General features: G+C 50.3%; 1 long non-coding RNA gene across 1 annotated transcript; it reads right to left on the bottom strand.

The window, feature by feature from the left end:
* Positions 1 to 9,420: 9,420 nt before the first annotated feature.
* Positions 9,421 to 13,662, bottom strand: LOC133244834 (uncharacterized). The gene is made up of 3 exons (XR_009735531.1): positions 12,643 to 13,662; positions 11,897 to 12,199; positions 9,421 to 9,961 (listed from the first exon to the last, which is right to left on the bottom strand). It is a non-coding gene; the product is annotated as an uncharacterized LOC133244834 (long non-coding RNA).
* Positions 13,663 to 15,406: the final 1,744 nt, after the last annotated feature.

Below are 15,406 nucleotides of genomic sequence, written 5' to 3'. Positions count from 1 at the left end.
AGATAGAGGATCTAGCCAAATGCCAGCTTGGACACCTCACCTGTTATGAGATAATTAATGATGTTTTTAATAGGCTGCTAATTTTCTAGCAATTTGCTATGGCATTAATAGAAAACAAATATATCTGCATAGGGCTTTGTAGGCCTAAGAAAAAATCCTGCAAGCCATTGATTGCAGAGCCTGCTGGTTGTAGCAGCTAACGATCCTTACTCTAACTAATGCAAGGCCCATTAGCTTCTGCTGTGTGGGGCTGTCCACACTGGCTGGGAGGCAGAGTGGATAAGAGACTGGGTTCTAGGGCATCTGAGTACCTGCTTAGATCTCCTGGGGAGCCAGTCTCAACAGACAGGAGCTCAGCCAGGAGCGAGCACAGGCTTCATGAGCCCTTGGGAGCAGAAATGGGGTCTATGAGGAGAAGCCTAGAGAGGAGAAAGGCAGGTCTTCAAACACTGCAAAATATTGGCAGAATGAAAGCTGGAACCCGGGCTCCTAACGCAAAGGTCTGGACTCTGCCCAAGCTGGCGCCAGTGAGATTTTGCATGGGAGTGTGCATGTGTGAGCTCCAAGAGCACGTGCACAGGCTCCCCGTGTGCCTGGCGTGCCAGATTCTTCTCCTGCAGCTCCCGGATCTCCAGGGTTAATGCTCCGCTCAGAAGGCTGAGAAGTGCTGCCTCTCCACTTTGGTAATTGAAATCAATTTCTCAGCCTTATCTTTAGGAAACCTATATAGTCTAGACTGTAATCTGAAAGCCTGGGCTCGGGCAACTTTTAAATGAAAACCCTTCTGTGAGGGGGGAGAGAGAGGAGAGAACAAGTGCCTCACCTCTCTCTGCAATTTCTCAAGGAGCATACGAGTGTGGAGGCGATGTCTCTCTCTTTTTTCTGGGTATTTGGCTTCTGAGTATGTGAAAATGTGCTTGAAGATGTGTGAGCGTATATGTGTGTGAGGATGTGTGAGAGTGTGATGGTGTGGAGTGTGTTAGTATGTGTGGGTTAGTATGCGGGAAGATGTGCATGCGTGTGTGTGTGTGACTGGACACAAGGGTGATCGCCTTCCTTTTGTGTTTATTTTTGCCTCTGGGCTTGCTGGTGCATGCGTGTCACAGATGGGTGAGTGTGTTCACGAGCATAAGTGTGAGTGTGCCGGTGCCTAGGGTAAACTCACGGGCTTGTAAATGTGTGTGGGGTCAGAGGATGCAATATTTATGTATCTCCTTTCAGAAGGCATTTCCCTGTGGTCTTCCCCTCTGGACTCTCCTGGGCCCAGGGACAGTGTATTTCAGCGCCCAAGTGACATTAGCATCCAGCATGTGTATGCTCAGCTGTGTCTGACTCTTTTGCAACCCTTGGACTGTGGCCTGCCAGGCTCCTCTGTCCATGGGATTTCTCAGGAATCCTGGAGTGGGGTTGCCATTTTCTTTTCCAGGGGATCTTTCTGACCTAGGGATTGAACTCACATCTCTTGAGTTTCCTGCATTGGCAGACAGATTCTTTACCACTTGGGGCACCTGGGAAGCTTACTGAACTGCTACTTACCCCTCCAAATCTTCATCCTAACCCTCCAGCTTTTCTCTGCGCACCCCAGGGGAAAGGAAAGACCCTCAGTTTGTCTACTCTGGAGATGTGTCTCCAGCATCCCTCCTCGTCCCCAAGCCTATCTAGGCTCCCTCAAGATAGCTCTTCTCTGAGGGTTGATAGGTCTGTAGGCAAGGGGCCTGCTTGGCTGGAGCTCATGGCCTCCAGGTGAGGCCCCCAGGTATCAACTAGGCAGGTAGAGCTCCTTATTCAAAACTGTGCTTCTAGACACAAAGGCCCTTTCAGGTGAGGGTGAGTTCCTCCCTGCCTCTCTCCTGAGCCAAGGTCCCCCGCCCTTCCCGAATCCCCATGGATTTCTCATTTGAAGTCAATCAGGCTTGAAATCCCTGCCAGTGCCTGCAGGGTAATTATGGGGCTGGTAATCAATGCCAGTCTCTCAGCTGCCCAGGGTGGGGGTGGCAGAGGCCCAGCTTTCCCTGGGCTCCAGGAAAGTCTGGAAGTGGTAGCAAAAGCTGGGATCAGGGGGACCTGGATTAGAAATAGCCTCCAACTCAGACAGGGGAGAAGTTGGGAGGGAGGGGTTGGTGCTCGAGCAACTGCCTCCCAGAAATGCATAGGGACAGAGTTGGCTGTGGCATCAGAAGAGACAGGCGTTTTTTAAGCTTGAGGACATAGGAAAGGCTCTGAGGGACTGTGGGAAAGGGTTGGGATGGAGCACAGGAGTGGGCAAACTAATCTTGGTTCAGTGACAAATTAGAATTTGTCGGAGATTGGAATCTCCGCCTTTCTAACTTCAGTTGGGAACTACTGCATTCCCAATTAAGATATCTGGGCCCTGATTCAGTGCTAAATACAGGCTTTCGTGGGTGACAATGGTGATGATGACGGTGGTAGTGATGGGTATAGTCCGAAGAGCACTGACGACGAGGGGGTGAATGGTGGTGTTAGGATTATGCTGTCATGGGCGGTGGTAGGAGGAGAGGGAGGTGGTGACGGTCATGGTGGAATTAGAGGCGATGGCGTTGATGGTGTGTGTGGGGGATTGTGATGAGAGTGGCAGTTTTATTGGTGGTGACGGTTCAGGTGATGGTGGCAGTGGTGGTGCTGTGAGAGGTGAGATGGTAATCATGATTGATAGTGGTGATGGACAGTGCAACAAAGGATGTGCTGACTTTTGAGAAAGCAATTAGAAGTCTGGGTGTGGGCAATACTCATAAGAATGGTGTTGAGGGGATAAAGGAGGGGAATTGAAGGATATGCAGCCTGAGGGTGATGGTCAAGAGGGAGCCAATTTGAACCAAGTGAGCTGCCCACAGTGGGAGCAGATGTGGTATGGTGCCACTGGCTAAAGTTAGGCATGCTCAGTAGCTTTGGTCGTATCCAACTCTGTGCAACTCTGTGCGACCCTATGGCCTATAACCCGCCAGGCTCCTCTGTCCATGGGATTTCCCAGGAAAGAACACCAGAGTGGGCTGCCATTTCCTCCTCCAGGGGATCTTCCCAATCCAAGGATCGAATCTATGTGTCCTGAGGCTCCTGTGTTGCAGGCAGATTTTTATTTTTATTTTTTTATCCACTGAGCCATCAGGGAAGACCTGGTGCAGAGTTACTAAACTTGTGACCCTCTGCAAAGTTAGGCAGAGGGTCAGAAGTTTAGTAGCCAAGTGATACCGTAGGCTTGGGTCCCGAAAGAGACTGCTCAGCTGCCAGGAACCCAAGCATGGAGAGTGGTCAGTGATAGGCGGGTAAGCAGGAATTTCAAAGGCCAGTTGTGTAGGGTGCTGGAGGCCAGACTTCGGTACCATATCCAGGGGTCAAGAAGATATTCTAGTTGGGCTTTGGGAATTGGAGACCTACAGATTAGCACCATGGGCCAGAGACCAATGATAAAGGATAGGGACCATGGCTGGGGTACAAACCCTGCGTTGGTTGGGTAAGGGGGAGGGATTCTGTAGATCAGAATAGCATTGAACCCTGCTCTAAATAAGTCAGAGAGAATAGCAGCTCTGAACCTGGATGAACAGGACACGAGAGAGAGATGAGAGGAAACTCAAAGAGATGACTGGTAGCGTGGAAGGAGGACAGGCTTGATAACCAGACAGACCTGTGTGTGAGTCCTGATTCTCATCAGCTACATGACCCCAGGCAAGTGACTTATCCTGAGATTTGGGTGTCTTTCACACAGACTGGAAATTATACCTACTTTGAAAGGATGCTGAGAGGATTAAATAAGGTAATGTGTGTCAAAGTACAAAACAGATGCCCAGAAGAGATGACTTATCCTCAGTTCCCCCAAGGCAACTCTCCTTCCCAGTTGTGCTCAAACCTGTACAGGAGAGAAAAGGGGATCTGCTATAGGACCAAAATGCAGACGGGGACACAGGAAACCAAGGGGCAGGCTCTTAATCTTGTTTCTAGGAAGAGCTGGCAAGAAGAGCTCCCAGTCAGCACCATTAACAGGAGCCCATTCTTGAGGCCATGGTCAAGATACCAGCCAAAGAATGGGGTGACGTATTCCCATCTCACCAAACAAGTCCCTGCTGGTTTCAGGGACTTGCCACGTAGAGGACTTGGCATCCTCTATAGCTCCAACCCTGGTGCTCTGGGCTTTTCTAGCCCTTTGCAACCTTGGCTCCCCCAAAGAAATTTGGTGTCAAGATCAGATTAATGACCCAGGACCTGAGTGCCTCTTTTGCTCCCCAAGTAGACCCAGGGCCCAGTGTCCTAGAGGAGGGTTTCTGCACAGTCCCGTGTGAAAGCCCCAATCTACCAGGAAGGTAACCTTGCCCTTACCTGGTTTTCCTTTCATGACATTGTCCTGTGGTAAAGAGCTCAGGTTGTAGAAGCAAACAGACCAGGGTTCAAGTCCTAGACCTGTCTCTTTCTACTTGGGTGACCTTGGACAATGTCCTTAATGTTGATAAAACTCAGTCTCCTTTCCTGTGTAATGGGGATGGTGTTACCAGTGTTATAGGCTGCTTTGTTGACTGTGTGGCAGATGGTCAATGGGTAGCCCCCCCAGATCCCACCCTCTTGGAATTCATGCCCTTGCATAAACTCTTCCCTATGAGTGTAGGCGGGACCTGTGACTTGCTTCTAAGCAATAGAACCATCTTATGAAATATAATCACAGAAGTGACACCCTGTCACCTTTGCCATACTGTATTGGTTAGAAGCAGTGCTTACTTGAGTGAAACCAGCAAGAGAGAGAGTCTCAGAACCAAATGGGAGGGGTTTGAAGGAGGGGCAGGAAGGAAAGGCAAGATATAGAGTCAGTACATGGCTGCCACGTGGCTGCCCCCACAGCTCTGTTGCTCCTCTCTCCCCCGGCATGGCCCAGACACAGATCTTTGATGTCCTCTCCAATTCTACCGCCTTCCTCCTGAGGCTCACCAGAGGCCATGTTACCCAGAAACAAGGCTTCTCTGTGACCCAGGACAAGCCTCAGTGCCCACGCTCAGAAACGGCACCTGCGCGGGGGGAGGCGGGGGGTGGGCAGTGTCAGGCTTAGGGTGACTCTGTAAATCAGAGCATTTTGATGCATAAAATCTGGAAACACGAGTCTATGAATTGTAATCGAGCATGACGAAATCTCATCAACAGAAGTAAATATGAAATTCGAGATGACAGGGAGATGCACAGATGTGTTGCTGCGTTCCCGACCCCACGCACCCCCTGTTCTGGCTCACAGCTCCACTCCCAGATTTATTCTCTGCACACAAGTTAACCCTAAGTGTCTCTGATGGCGCAGTGCAGCCACTACATCCCTCCCTTCACCTTCCTGTCCCACGTCCTCCTGCCCCATGCCTTCCTGGCGGAAGTAATCTTACCTTAGCTGTTCATTTGGGCATAGACTGTTGGTTGGAATGAATCTGGAAAAGCCAACTCCTCCACCCACTGCAGACCCGTAGGCTCTTATTTACTAAACAGGTCTGTGCTGAATGCCATTCCAGCCTTGCTGGAGCCAGACCACCTGAGTTTGAATGCCAGCTCTGCAATTTGCTAGCTCTGTGACCTCGGGCAAGTCACCTCACCTCTCTGAGCCAAGTTCTTCCTCTGTAGAATGGGGATAATCATAGTACCGACCTTATGGGGTTGTTGCTAGGATTAAATGACCTAGCATGGATTGAATGCTCAGGACAGTGCCTAGCATATAGAAAACACTACATAAGTTATTATTACCTTTCTAATCCTTATTCCACATGAGTCATAGCCTTGAAGATGAAAGAGCTGAGCCTCAGCAAGTTTAACTGGTTTGCCTAAGGTCACACAGCTCATAAGTAGCTGATTTGAGATTCAAAGTCCGTAGGTTTAACAGTTTGTCCCGACGGTTAAGCTATATCTTTGGGGGTGCTCCCCAGTCCCATGGTCTCAGACTGTGTCCTCCAGATTGCACTCTGGGTTTACAGGGACAAGCCTCCCTTGTCAGCATCCACTTGTCTCTATTTATTTAGGCTGCTCTGGGTCTTCACTGCTGCGCACGTGGGCTTTCTCTAGTTGCGGTGAGTAGGAGCTGCTCTTCGTTGCAGTCACAGGATTCTCACTGCAGTGGCTTCTCTTGTTGCGGAGCAATGGTTTTAGGGCACAGGGTCAGTAGTTGTGGTGCATGGGCTCAGTTGCCTTGCGACACATGAAATCTTCCCAGACCAGGGATCAAACCCGTGTCCCCTGCACTGGCAGGCAGATTCTTAACCACTGGACCACCAGGGAAGTCCAACATCCACTTGTCTTCTCAAACCAAAGTCTCTGTGGGATCCAGGGGTTCCCATATCCAAGTCTTCGTTGCCTCTGGACTAACCACCGACCTCCACATGAGCAAAATTACCTCCACAGGTTCCCCGCTTCCCCTCCCAGAAGGCCAGTCCCTGTCTGGGTGGGATCCCTGCACAGCAGCATTCTTCTAATCCTTACCATCCCCCCAAAGGACCCACATGAGCCTCCTAGGAAGCTGAAGAATGGCTTACAATCGTGTAATCCAAGGTATGCTTTGTTGAATGTGTTTAGAGAAAAATGGGTGTGTGGATAAATAAGCTTAGACAGTGCTGGTTAAACCAAGGCAGAAAGGTTTCTTTCTTGCAGGCCCTTCAGAGCCTTTCCTGTGCTCATCTTTACTGGAAAATTCCAAGAGGGGGTAGGAGCCAGCAGGGTTTCACAAACTTACTTGGCCATAGGCAACTTCTAGCTACAGCTCACTGGGGCTCCAGCATCCCCTGGGGCTGATGGTCCCTAGGTAATTGTATAAGGACATGAGGCCCATTATCTGACTGCAGGACCATTTGGGTTCCAAGCAGGATCTCAGGTTGGAGTGGTGGGAGGTGATTTGTCCCAGTCTTATTTTGTAAAGAGCAGTGACTTTGTAATCACATGGCAGGCGGGAGAAAGGAGGGGAGGTGGCTTCCCTCAAGGAGGGGCAGTGAGAGCTGTTCCTGGGCCCTGCCTCAAAGAGTGATTCAGGCATGTGCAAACACGCGTGTGTGTGAAGGTGCATACGTGTGCATGCTTGCGAGTGAGCCAGTGGTACAAATATGATAATTCAGCACCTCTAAGGTAGGGACCTGACACTGTATGGGGTGTGGGGAGTGGGGCAGATAACACAGACCCCACTTCGGGAAGTTCCTCATCAAGTAGAAGAGCTAAAATCCTAACACTGACAAAGTCCCTGGGCTGATGGAGTAGGCAGTTCTGGCCTTGAGAAGTCTCCCAGTCTTATAGAAATATGTAATTCCACTGGGAAGATACAACACACAGAAGAAGCACATTCATAGATGCATACAGATTCAGACCCCTGTATACAATCATGTGTATATAGAGCCCATACACACACACACACACACTCATACTTTATGGTAGGAAGAATTCTAAGATGGCCCCTAAGAGCCCCACCCTCTGGCGTACACGCCCTGTATAATCCTCTCCCCTTAAGTATGGGCGGAGCCTGTGAATATGGTTGGATATCACCCCATGATTAGCTTATGTTTTATGACAAAAGTGAAGGGATCCCCCCCCCCCCCCATGTAATTAAGGTCCCTAATCAGTTGATTGTGAGTTAATCAAAGGAATATTATCCTGGGTGAGACTGACCTAATCGGGTGAGCCCTTAAAAGAAGATCTAGAGGTCAGAGAGAGAGAGATTTTCCTGCTGGCTTGACCATGCATGCTGCCATGAGCTACAAGGAAACACATTCTGCCAACACCCACATGAGCTTGGAAGAGGACCCTGAGCCTTAGACGAGCTCACAGCCCCAGACAACACCTTATGTGCAGCTTTGTGAGACCTTATGTGGAGGACCAGCTAGGCTGTGCCCGAATTCCTGACCCACAAAAATCAGGAGATAAGAATTGGGTGTTGTGTTAAGTGACTAAGTTTGTAGTGATTTGTGGTACTTCTTTGCAGCAACAGAAGACTAGTGCACAGGCACTCCACTGAGTGAAGGTACACAAACATACCGGAAGATATCCATAGGTACACAAACATGCAGACGCACAAACCTTCCCACATCTCCATTCACGTGCATACCATGCTCACAGACATACAAGCATATTCACATCCACAAACATATGCACATGCATAAGCACATACGCATTTTGAGTTAAACGTATGTATGCATGCTTGCATCTGTAAACAGAGATATAGGCATCCATGTTTACGTGAACATTCAGAGAGTATATGCACATGTACATGAATCATAATGATAATCAACATTTATTAAATGCTTTCTATGCACGGGCAGTGGTCTAAGTTCTTCATACCTACTAACCCATTTAATCAATAGTTACATAGACATACTGAAGCATGCTCATGATATATCCATGCAGACCTACGGACCAGACCACCTAGCTTCTGTAAAATACTACACAACTATATTCAACAGGGGCCTGCCCTTGTGGCTCAGCGGTAAAGAATCTGCCTGCAATGCAGGAACCTCAGGAGACGCAGGTTCGATCCTTGGGTTGGGAAGATCCCTGGAGAAGAAAGGGAAACCCACTCTAGTATTCTTGCCTGGGAAATCCTATGGACAGAGGAGCCTGGTGGGCTACAGTCTCTGGGATTGTAAAAGTGTCAGACACAACTTAGTGACTAAACAAGAGCAACAACATATTCCACAGGGGCACAAAGTGAAAAGCTCTCAGCTGGATCGGTTTCTTAGGGAGGGTTCTGGTGGAGTGTTTCTCCCCTTCTGGCAACTTCTTTTCCGCCCCAAGAAGGGGCCCAGAAGCCACCCTATGCTGACTTCAGTCTTTCCACTAGGTGGTGCTAGACTAGCATCTTTGGGTTTGACCTGCATCTTGGGCTTTGGAGAGCAAAGTTTACATGCTGGGTGAGAAGAGAAAGACACCAGGCAGAAAACTTCTCTTGACCACTGTGTTCCATCTCCATCAGCTCCCTTTTTGTTCAACATAGTCCCATCTGTCCTTGACGCCCTAGGACCACTGGCACCCTTCTCAGCTGGAGCCAAGACTCAGGTGATGGTGCTTGCCTGACACCTCTCTGAGAACACCTAGACATCTAAGCCTCCTTCATCTTCACATTTTGTTTATTTAACAGACCCTGTGCTCCATATACAATGAGGTGATAAATGTCAACTCATGCAATCCTCATAACAACCTTATGAGATAGGTACTATTATTATTGCAGATTAGGAAACAAAGGCACAGAGAGGTTAGGTAACTTGCCTAGGCTCACACAGCTAGTAAATGGCAAGAAGAAAGGTCAGAGGGCAAGGAGTCTTCACCCCATTTCAGAATCAGGTCAGTGGAGGAACCTAGTTTTGAACTCAGAACTCAAGCCCAGTGATGGGCTTTTCTTTCTGAACCCTGGGTTGCATGAAAATTAAGGCTGAGGCTGAAGCTGAGTTGTGGGTTGTGACAGGAGCAGAAGACTCCCTCCTTTGTACCCGCCAATGACCCCTCCCTAGGGTTTGGAGTCCAGGAAGCGACTTTCTGGCCAAGTGGGGCTCTCTCTGGGATTTTCCCATGAATTCCTCTTAAAGGCATAAAAGAAGGGCCAGCTCCCAGCTGATGCCCAGCTGCGGGTGAATCTATAGACTCAGACACCAGAACGGGCCTTTTACAAGATACACAACCCATTCTACACTCAATTGCATGCCATAAATCAGGTTAACCTTTTCAACACGGCTCGGAGAAAATTAATTACTCATATCGGAGCACATGACCTTTTTCCTGGGCAGGAGGAGCAGAGCTTCTCCCAAGCGCTGGGCTCCTTGTTCTCTACGCTGCAGCATCCCAGACTTCAGGAAGCCACCCCGTGGCCCACGCATTCAACCAAGGAAGGCCAGTTACCCGTGTGCTTCCAGGGCTGACCATGCCGGGCTACTCAGTGCCCCTCCCAGGGACAGGGTCCTCTTCAGTTGACAATTTGGAGCTGATGAGAGGAAGGAAGACCACCCCGATCCTTGTTGCAAGCCTGGGATTGGGCAGGGGGAGGGGAAAAAGAAAGCGAGAAGCATTAGAAGATTCTGTATTTCCTCCTGGGGAGAGTTTTTCTAGCCCCAAGGAAACTCCTGTTGGGATCAAATGGTAAGTGGCCCACTCAGGAAATTCCCCTAGACTCACCCCACATGTTGACATCATCCAACTGTATCAACATTTGACTGATTGACCCTCCCACCATCTAAGCAACCACCTGACAATTCAAACAACCAAATCCACCACCCACTTAACCAACCAGAATATAACCATAGGGAAAGCTGGTACTGAATTTCCACTTTGTGCAGCCCCGGGGAATGTGGGTGAGAGGGGGTCCAGGTCCCGCCCTCCAGAGGCGTACAGTTCAAGTAAGAACACGCACTTGAAGCAGTGCAGAATTATTGGGTAAGTGAGGACAGATGCTGGAAGAATCTCCGAATTTTTTGTTCTCATAGGGGTTGGTCAGCTTTTGTCTTTTCAGTCTCTGTCGTCGTCAGCTGCAGGCAAGGGTGGACCGCTCAGCCACACACAGTTACCCCTTGAGCACTGCCCCAGCCACACATGCCTATCCTGGTAGTGAGGACAGGACACAGAGGCTCAGAGTTCTGGCTTTGAAGTTGGACAGACTATATTGGAATCCTGGCTCTGCCACTAATTAGCTAGTGGTTCTTGGGCAAGTTATCTAACCTCTGAGGCTTCATTTTCTTGTCTAAAAAAATGGGTATCATAAGACCTATCTGAACAGAGAGGCTGAGAATTCAACAAGATGATGTCTGTAGAGTGCTTAGCATAGTACTTGGCACATAGTAAGTGCTCATTAAATGTCAGAGAAAAGAATGATTATTGTCAGCTGCCAGCAGATTCCCCGCAGACTGTGAACCCAGTTCTTAACCTGAGGCTGGGGAGACCACGTGCTTTGAAATGAGTGCTCTCAGGCATGCGTTGAAAGCACACTGTCAGCCAGCTGGTTTAGCTATTCTGAGGCTGAGCGGCCTTTGTTGTGTCTCAGAGCAAAAGTGATGGAGGAGCCCGGACTGATGAGTTTGTAGTCCTGCCCATGAGCAGGACCCGGAGTCTCTCAGTGTCTTTGCTTCATCTAAAGAAATGTCACACAATGACTGGATTGATGAGTGACAGAAGCCTTTCTTCCCATTCTCACCATGGTTTGGAGCTCTCGTTCCATTAACAGGGTCACCTGCCTCGGGAGTGGGGAGGTGCTGATGCTTATATGAGCACCACTGTCCGTGACCCCAACCTGGGGGATTTCTTAGTTGGTGATGTGCAGGAGGGCAGGACCAGGATAGGGAGAGGTAAGAATGAAGCCAGGAAGAGGTGACACGGCATGCAGAGTGTCACCCGCCAGCCTGCGGGTGTGGTGGGAGGATGGAGCTGTATACCTAGAAGGGAGGCAGAGGAGGGGGTGCTGCTGGGTGCTGCCCCTAAGCTGGGGCTCGGAGGGTTGTGGACAGTGCAGATCCAATCAGAAAGACAGGGTGCTCTTGGGGAACAGATCGTAGTGTGGGCTACTCCCAGGTCCTCTCCTCGGTCCCGGGAGATCTCATGGTGTCCTGTAGATTTCACATCACTACCTTTTGAAGACTTGGAAATGGATAAACCCACTATATTAGTCAGCTCAGGCTGCCATAACAAAACACCACAGACTGCGTGGCTTAAACCACAGAAATTAATTTTCTCATAGTTAAGCAGGCTAGAAGTCCCAGATCAAGTTTCTGGTCTATGGGGGTTCCGCCCTAAAGACCTCATTTAACTTTAATTACTTCCCATCTCTACATATAGCCACACTGAGAGTCAGCATGCACCCGATGAATTCAGTACATGAGTTGGACAAGAATACAATTCAATCCATGGCACCCACTGCCATCTGCATTCTTGAGACCCAGGCCTGCACATCCAGTACCGTAGGACTCCTTACCTGCTGACCCTGGGTGCCTCATTCACCCTGCGGGGCACTGAACTTGAGATCTTCTGTCTGAGAACTGCTGGGCATACCCAGGGGGTGGGGCTTGACAGCCATGTTTCCACGTAACTCCGCTCCCAGTCATTGCTGATTGGACCACAAATCGATAACTGACCCAAGCTTCGCCACCCATATTTCCTCTCTCACAGTCATGGAACCACCGGTGCTGGTCAGTCCTGGCTAGTCTTTGGAAATGAGGTACCTTGAGCTCAGGAGTGGGGTAGCAGCCATCCTTGGTTAATCAAGTGCAAGGAGAAGCTGAAAGAGAAGGAAGAGGGGAGAGAAGATGAAGACAGAAGGTTCTGTGTTCCCATCAGATTTATAGTCCTTTGGATGCTGGGCTCTGGTTCTGCCACTGAGTTTCACAAGACACCCCTGTATCCTCATAACATCCCACTTTAAAAATCCCATGCTGTTCATTGGGTTCTATTATTAGCAACCCAAGAACCTTACTACAGCAGTTAGGACAAAGACCTTGTTCTTGCCAACACTGGGAGAAGGGCATGAGGGGATGGAGAAGGAAAGAATCATGGAGACCCAGGGAAATGTGTGCCAGAGTATTTCACAAGGAGTGTGAGTAGGATGGAGACCAAGGCCTGTGCACTGTGAGTGTGTGTGTGTGTGTGAGAGAGAGAGATGTGGACACTCTGCCTGGGAAAGGATGAATGAGAGAAAGGATAAAGCTGATCAGTGACACACACCTGTGTGCAGGGAGAGGGTCCAGGGGAGGAGCCCGCAAGGAGACCCACAGGAGATGCAGGGGCACACAGGGAACAAAATGCGAGTTTTCCCCATTGTCCGTTGGTTCTGAAGATCCTCGGCCTGCCGCCAGGTGAGGGGCCAGGGGCCTCAGGGACACAGACTTGCCCCTGTGCCTTCTGGCCTCTGTGACCACACTGCACCATTGGGCAGACACCCGCTTCTGGTCTGGGGAGCTCTGTTCTCTCTCGCTGCCTGCTTCCCACCCAGCTGGATGGCTGAGTCCGGATGGAGCTGGAGCTTGAAAGAAACCAAGGATCATGTCCTGACACTGAGCTGCTTCCTGCTTTTACCCCGGCTTCCAACACATACATGCAGACACAGGCACACACTGACATACACGCAGCCGTGCTCTGTCTTGCACACGTGCTAAGTTGCTTCAGTCATGTTTGACTCTTTGTAACCCTGTGGACTATAGCCGGCCAGGCTCCTCTGTCCATGGGATTCTCCAGGCAAGAATACTGGAGTGGGTTGCCATTTCCTCCTCCAGGGGATCGTCCCTACCCAGGGATCGAATCCGCATCTCTTACGTCTCCTGCGTTGGCAGGCGGGTTCTTTACCACTGGTGACACCCGGGGAGCCCGACATACTGACACGCAGTCACAGGCGCACTGACATATGTGTAAAAGCATGGAGACGTAAGTATGCACACCTGCACATCAACACACACAGTTCTGCAGATTCACATACATGTAAGGGCATTCATGACATAAGGACATGCAATGATCAGACAATGACCTAGAAGCACACAAGCACAGATATATAAACACACAGACACACTTAAAATGCAGAGTTACACATAGAGTCACAGACACAGACATTCACAGATGTGTGCACACAGATGTGTAGACACTCACTGACATGCAAAGGTAGACTCGGCGGCACAAATACATGCACGTAAGCACGTGTGTAGGTCCACCCAGGCACATACACGAGTAGGCACACAGCCCTGCGGCTCCATGCAGATGTGCCCCTGGGCTGTGGTAGTCTAGTCAACAAATTGACTAGACAACCCTCCAATTTCACAACCAGAGAAAGCATCATTCAAGGAGGGGAGGTGACTGTCCGCCAGCACACTGGGAGGGGGTGTGGTGAGCAGGCTGCTGGGAGCAGAGGGGGAAGCTGTTCACATCAGCCTCCAGGATAGGGACTGGGAGCTGTGATCAGGCTGGGGCAGGGCCAGGTCTAGGGAAGGAGCAGGGCAAGGACAGGGAAATCTGTGTCGCCAAGAGGAGGGGCTGGGAAGCTGGGCTCCAGTTCCAGATTGAAGGACAGGCTTGGCTTTCGCTGACTTGAATGGGGCACAGAGAGCGCAGATTCTTGGGGCATCCCTGGGGCTGTGGCCTTCCCAAGCTCCAGCCCAGAACTAGGATCCCTTATCTCAGTCCCAGTGCTGTGGCCGTGATTGTGTCTGTGGCCAGGCCTGTGCATCTGAGCATGTGCATCTGTGCATGTAGGCATGGCCATATGTGTATGGGTCATAGGTGTGAATGCACACGTCTGAACACACATGTAAGCATGTGCATCTGTGCACACAGGCATGGCCATGTGCGTATGGGTCATAGGTGTGAATGCACACGTCTGAACACACATGCACACACAAGCACACATGTACAGGGCATGCTTGTGTGGTGTACAAACACACACGCATGTTCATGTGTACGTGTGGACATGTAGACATGGCCACGTGCACATAGTCTGTGTGTGCTGGTGGATGTGTGGATGTCCACACGGTGAGAGGCCTGCGTTCTGAGCTGTCACCGCTGCCACTGCCGCTCTGCAGGCTTCCGCTGGGGGCGGCTCCAGATGTTGTTGCAACATTCCTCATTCACTGCAGAAAATCAAACAAACAAATGAAAAATTAACACCATTGTTAGCCAGGGCCGCCCCTGAGCTGGCAAAGCTGCCTCTCGCTGGCTCAGCTGGACCAGATGGCCGAGGCTCCTGGGCTCACCTTGGGCCTTGGCACGGGAGCAGACAGGACCATCAGGAGGCTGGCAGGAGCCAGGCTGCTGCTGGTCGGCTTCTAACGTGACCTCAGAGGCTGTTGGACTCTCTCCTACCCTTCCCCCGCCTCTCTAGCGTCCCCTTAGGCGCGTGCTGGGGCAGGAGAGTGGGGGAGGAAAGCGAGGGGAAAGGCGCAGGCACTGGCCATCTAGCATACAGTAGGTGCTCACTAAGTGCTGTTGCCTGAATCTTGCATATGAGTCATCACAACAGCCTTTGACAGATCAGGAGACTGAGCCCTCGAGGAATTATTTAGGTTGCTCAAGGCCATGCAGCTTGTGAGCAGAGGCACTGGGATTCAAACCCACCTCTTGTTGTTGAGTCATTCAGTCGTGTCTGACTCTCTGTGAACCCATGGACTGCAGCATACCACCTCTAATGCGCTCTTTAGTTCATTTGTTTCCTATTTTTTGGCCACACTGTGTGCCACGAGGGATCTTAGTTCCCTGACCAGGGATGGAACCCATGCCATCTTAGTTCCCCAACCAGGGATCAAACCTGTGCCCCTTGCAGTGGGTGCATAGTGTCTTAACTGCTGGACCACCAGAAAAGTCCCACTAATGTGCTTGTAAATGCAGGGTCTTCTCACTACTGTGATGGCTTCTCAGAGTGTGATAGACACTGTGGTGCATTAGAGATGCACTGTGACTTTTCCTGGGGCTTCCCTGGTAGCTCAGCTGGTAAAGAATCTGCCTGCAA

The sequence above is a fragment of the Bos javanicus genome, chromosome 3 (genome assembly GCF_032452875.1).
Source record: "Bos javanicus breed banteng chromosome 3, ARS-OSU_banteng_1.0, whole genome shotgun sequence".
Classification (NCBI taxonomy): domain Eukaryota; kingdom Metazoa; phylum Chordata; class Mammalia; order Artiodactyla; family Bovidae; genus Bos; species Bos javanicus.
The sequence above is the reverse complement of the archived record's forward strand: the minus strand, read 5'-3'. Positions and strand labels throughout refer to the sequence as shown.